We start from the raw sequence: 6,000 nt of genomic DNA, 5'->3' as shown, positions 1-6,000 counted from the left end.
CCCAGCTCTGACAGTGCTCTGCCTCCCAGTGAGCCAGGTTAGCTTACTGATTTCACAGAAAATCAAACATATCTGGCATTTGGCACCCAAAGAGATTTGACCGGGGCATGTGATGGGGAAGACAGATCAAATGCCAGAAATCTTAGACTGGTTTGGGCTGGCAGAGACCTTAAAGCTCACCCCATCCCACCCCCTGCCATGGCAGGGACACCTCCCACTGTCCCAGGCTGCTCCAAGCCCTGTCCAGCCTGGCCTTGGGCACTGCCAGGGATCCAGGGGCAGCCCCAGCTGCTCTGGGCACCCTGTGCCAGGGCCTGCCCACCCTGCCAGGGAACAATTCCTTCCCAGTATCTAACTAAATGTGTCCTCATTCAGTTTAACACCGTTGTCCTCTGTCCTGGGGGACAACAGAAGGGGCAAGTTGCCCTTTTTCTTGACAGAGGTCTCCTTTGTCATCTGGATCATCTTTGTCACCCCCATTCCCAGGCTGGACAGAGTAAACCAAGGGTCTCTGACATTTTTATGTTCAATTAAGCTGGTGTTAGAGTGAAGCTGCTGCTCCAAGGGCAGCTGCTTCATTTCTCCCCCCAGAACCCTGATCCTGACTCCCCCCTTTAGCCCAAGCATGGGAGCAGGCACACAGAGTCTCCAGCTAGAAGGAACCGAGAGGGATCATCAAGCCCCACTGCTTTGCAGGACTAGAATTAAATCCTGTGACTAATCACATCCTCCAGATGTTTCTGGAGCTCGGGCAGCCTTGGTGCCATGACCACTTCCCCAGGGAGCTTGTGCCAGTGATCACCACCCTCTCAGTGAGGAATCTTTATAAGAATATTTAAGGAGAAAGTATATTTAAGAATATTGAAGAAAATAAAAGCAGAGCCATTGGGTCAGACAAAGCTCCTGTTTCATGTCAGAAGGTGATGTCCAGGGGAAAACACAACAGAGCAGGCATGAGATATTTTCCAAAATAGCTGCCCAGCCCCAAACCACTTTCAATTCAAGGACTTTCCAGTCCTGTAGGGTCAACTTTAATGTACATTTGGCAGACATAGGAGGAGCTGGATCCCATTCGTGGAGTGGCACACCACACCATTAGCCCAGCCTTACTGGGGCACCTTTAAGCCACTCTCTGGATTAATTGTTATGCTGGATTAATTAGTTGAGCACAGCCTGATTATTGCCCATATCATTTAAGCATGATCCCATTACCCACAATCAGGAAGGCATTCCTTTCCCTGGGAGCTGAGAGCACTCACTGTCCCCATGTTATGGCAGAGCACCAGGGTGATCTGTGCAGGTGAGAGGATGTCTGACCCTGCTGCAGAGCCCAGCTCTGGCTGGAGCACGGCACAAGCAGGAGCAAGATTCATGGTGCCACAAACCCGAGTGAACACCACCAGAGGTGACACAGAGGTCACCCTACAGCTTTCCTTCCCAAAGCACTTTCCAAAGGGAGTAACAAAGTTACAGTTAATGCAATAGTCCATCCACGCAGCTGAAAATAGCTCCTGACCTGGAACACAGGATTTGTCCAAGTCTCCGTCTTAGCTCACATAGGAAGGTCCACTCAATCAGCAGAATTTTAGGCTGGTACTGTTTTGACAGTAAAAACTGCTGAATTAGTTTATGGCTAAAAAAAGAATGCCAGGAAGATATTTTGGAAAGTGCTGCACTTGGAGGCCTTCATCAGAGGTGAGCTAAACTTAGAGGGTCTGAGGAAGGAAGAGAAGTGTGTGAGTGACACCTCTGAGGGACAGCTCCATCCTCTGGGGACCAGGCTCCTGCTTGCAGTGCCTGGCCTGTCTTTAGGGGAAGGAAAAATGGAATCATTCCAGGCACCAGCTCTCAGTTAGAGGCCTGATGCACTTAAAAATTTAGAGATTATAATGACGAAGTAAAAGCTTATTTCTTTTTAAAAAGGGTACTGCCAAGTGTTTCATATTCTTTCTTCTTCCACAGCCAAAAGGAAAAAGAATTTAAAAAACAGAGCAGTCATAGACAATCTCCCAAGGAAATTTAAATTGGTAAGTGCAAACCATCCAACACCAGTTTGGGATGTGTCCCTGTGTCTCTTCCTTCATCCAACTCCAGTTTGGGATGTGCCCCTGCCTTCATCCAACATCAGTTTGGGATGTGTCCCCGTGTCCCTGCATCATCCAACACCAGTTTGGGATGTGTCCCTGTGTCCCTGCCTTCTACCTTGTGACCACTGTGTCTCTTGCTGTTTGTTGTGACTCCCCTGAGCGCTGCCGTGTCCCCCTGAGTCACCCAGAGCCGGGCGGGTCGTTCAGCACTAACGAGGGCAGAGGTGTGAAGTGACTCACGGGCCAGGAACGCACTGAACGCTTTTCAGGCTCAAGACCTCACAGTAAATCCTGCAACCCCAAAACATTCTGAGCAGAGCCAGGGAGTGCCCAGAGGGAGGGATTTGCAGTTCAGAACTCTCCTGTGCACTACGTCCTGGGACACCTCATTCCTGATTCTACAAGAGGAAGAGTTATCTGTTACTGCATCAACAGCCTCTTATTTACAGGACTTGCAGGGCACCCATCCAAACAGGGCTTCAGGAGTGCTGGAAACAATACAGGTGTTCCACAATGACTGTTCTACATCAGAACAATCTGTATTTTTGTATTAGTGTTGTTTTCTTGGCCATGATGATACTGAAGTGTCATTTTTACTTAAGTTAAGTGAGATTCAAGCCCCCCTGTACTAACAGTGGGTTCTGAGGAGTACAAACACTGCTAGGTAAGCTCTGTGCCTGCAACTAAACCAGAAATGTCATATTTTTGTGCAATTTTGTGAAAAAAAAAAAAAAAGGCAGGCTAAAGGAGTGCCCACCCTCACTGCAGGCTTAAAACTCACAGTGTTCATCTCCTGATATCAATGCAGAGTCATCAAACAGAATCACAGAATGTGGAAGGGACCTTAAAAATCTTCTCATACCACCCTGCCCTGGGCAGGGACCCCTCTCTCTGCCCCAGGCTGCTCCAAATCCCAATGTCTAGCCTGGTCTTGGGCACTGCCAGAGATCATGGGGCAGCCACAGCTGCTCTGGGCATCCTGTGCCAGGGCCTACCCACCCTCCCAGAGTGTTTTCGTAATATCTAATTCAAAGCATTTAAATCTAAACCTGTTATAGGCTTTCCCTGAGGTAGAGAAAGACAATATTGTCCCATGGTTTTGCTTTCCCTCTCAGGCTGAGCTGAGCTGCTGCTCCTCTGTCTGTATTTATACCTGTGTCACATGGAACACCATTTTTTTTTCCAGTGTAAAATGTGACTCACAGCAGTAAACTTGAGCATTGCATGCTCAACATCTCCCGTGTTTTACACATGACAGTGAAACAAGACTAGAAAGCTGATTTAATACAAAGGGTCTGGACCTACAGGCCAGGATGGCTGCCCCTGGATCCCTGGCAGTGTCCCCGGCCAGGCTGGATGGGGCTTGGAGCAGCCTGGGGTAGGGGAAGGTGTCCCTGCCATGGAATGGGCTTTAATGTCCCTGGGATTCAATGTACCAACCTCCAGACACTGTGAGTCTGTCAAATACAGACTCACACCAGGGACCAGGGAGGAGAGTCTGTTGTGTCCAGAAGACACACAGAGCTGGATGGTCCCAGCTTTGGGCCAAATCCCTGGATTTGAGCAGCCCCATTCCTGGCTCTGCGCCATCCCACCCCTTCCCCAGGCAGGCCCACACCACCACCTCACTTGGTTCTCAGTTCATGGACAAAAACACCTCATGCTCTAAAAAACAGAAACCAAAATGAGCAGCAGTGGCTCCCAAGGGCTCCAACAGCTCTGAGCCACCCCCGGTATGGCATTCACATTCTCTGAAAAAATCCCTTCACCCAGGATTTTTTCTCCTGGGAAGCTGAGACGCCTCAGAGGAAAGGAAAACAATTCATATTTCATTTGCTTCTCCTGTGTTGTGCTCATGTGGAATGTGTTTGGAGATTGTTCACCCACAGGTGATTGTTCCATTGCATTCTGCTGGGAGTTGTTTTCACTCTTTGGCCAATCAGGGCCAAGCTGTGTCAGGACTCTGGAAAGAGTCAGGAGCTTTCATTATTATCTTTTAGCATTCTGTGAGTATCCTTTCTGTATTCTTTAGTATAGTATAGTATTCTTTAATATAATATAGTATTATAAAATAATAAATTAGCCTTCTAAGAACATGGAGTCAGATGCATCATTCCTGCCTTCTTTGGGGCATTCCCAACAAATGCAATGCCCCTGTCCATGATCCAAGTCTGCCATGGTCACTGTCATAGCAGCTCAGCCCCCTCCCCAGTGCCAGCACTGTTGCACCTGCCCAGGGACACCCAGCAGCCAGGGTTGACGACAGAGCACATGGAAAGGATCTAAAACCAAACTTACACACTGTTTGTACAGCAGGGATGGAGTTTATTAATCCAGTGGAACTGGAACAGTCACAGGCCTGGCCCAGGTGTGCTCAGTCTGTGCTTCCCCCAGCACAGCATTATGTCCACCACAGTTACCTTCACCTGGGCTCACAAGCTTCTGTCAACTCTCCCTACAACAGAAACACTGCCCTTGTCAACAGGAAATTCCCATTTTCCTTGGAAAAGAGCTCTGCTGTCAATCGCTGCTCACAATTCCCAGTATCACCCCAACACAGCACCTAATTAATCTGCTTTCTTGCACTCTGAGCTTGTTTAATTACCTGGTCAGGTTATCAACAGGGATAAAGTCTCATGGAATTACAGGGTTTAGGCCAGGCATGGGGTCAGTGGGCAGGGATGGAGGCACTCACAGCCCTGTGCCCTCACACAGCAACAAGGGAAGAGACCAGACACCAGTGTGGGGTAAAACAGCTGTTATTTCCCTTTGGAAATTAAGTAACTTTCCAAACTAATTTTTTTTTATTAATTGCAACCAGTGCCCACTTTCAGCTAGCACAAGTTAAGTTTCTTCACAGGCTGTTACAATTACTTTGATCACTAAATAACCAAAAGTTTGCTAAAAGTAACCCTGCTAAGCTTCAATAAACAAAGCTAAAGGGAGCTGGAGATTGGACATCTGGGATCTTAAATTTATGACCCTTCAAGGGTGTTGGAGTAAACAGAAAATGCAGAGGAGATTAAGGCCTGAAAAGCTGGAGATTCCCTGACTGAGAAAAAGTTTATAAAAGTAATAAAGTATGTGGACCAGATTAGCATGAAGACTGAGAAAAATAACAACCAAGAGCAGATAGAAAGCAATGAAGAGAATTACGTAACCTAAAGCCAACGAACATTAATTTGTTCGCTAAAAATGTATAAATAAGTGGAAAAATTTTGTATCTGTATAGGTGCAGAGGCTGGAGCTTTGTCAGCCTCGCATGCTCTTGGCTGAGGATACAGTAATGCCTTACTCACTAACAGTGTCACACAGCCTTAGAGGGAGCCTTACTGATCCCAAGGACCTTGGGGGACCTTGGGAACAATCCCACAGCTCTGCCCCAGGGCTGCACCAGCTCCCCCGGTGCCTGTGCCTGTGCCTGGCCCTGCTGCCGGCTCCTCAGCCCCCAACAACCCCCAGTGACAGCGGTGTGACCACCTGAACCTAAACTGTCCCTGTCCCATCATCAACACCTGAACCTGACCCTGTCCCATCATCTGCACTTAAACCTGTCCCTGTCCCTTCACCTACACCTGAACCTGTCCCTTCACCTACACCTGAACCTGTCCCTGTCCCCCTCAGCTATAGCTGAACCTGTCCCTGCACTTGTCCCTGTCCCCTCACCATCACCTGGCCTTACACTTGCACTTGCACCCACACCTATAGCTATGCCTACCCCTAACCCTGCCTGCTTCTCCGCCTTGTCCTTCTCCCTCTCCTTCTTTTTTTCCTTTTCCTTTTCCTTTTCCTTTTCCTTTTCCTTTCCCTTTTCCTTTTCCTTTCCCTTTCCTCTCCCTCTCCCTCTCCCTCTCCCTCTCCCTCTCTCTCTCCGCTCCCCGGCGCCTTCCCTCAGGCCCCGCCGCCATTTCCC

The sequence above is a fragment of the Haemorhous mexicanus genome, chromosome 21, assembly GCF_027477595.1.
Source record: "Haemorhous mexicanus isolate bHaeMex1 chromosome 21, bHaeMex1.pri, whole genome shotgun sequence".
NCBI classification, from domain to species: Eukaryota; Metazoa; Chordata; class Aves; order Passeriformes; family Fringillidae; genus Haemorhous; species Haemorhous mexicanus.
Note: the sequence above shows the minus strand (reverse complement) of the source record.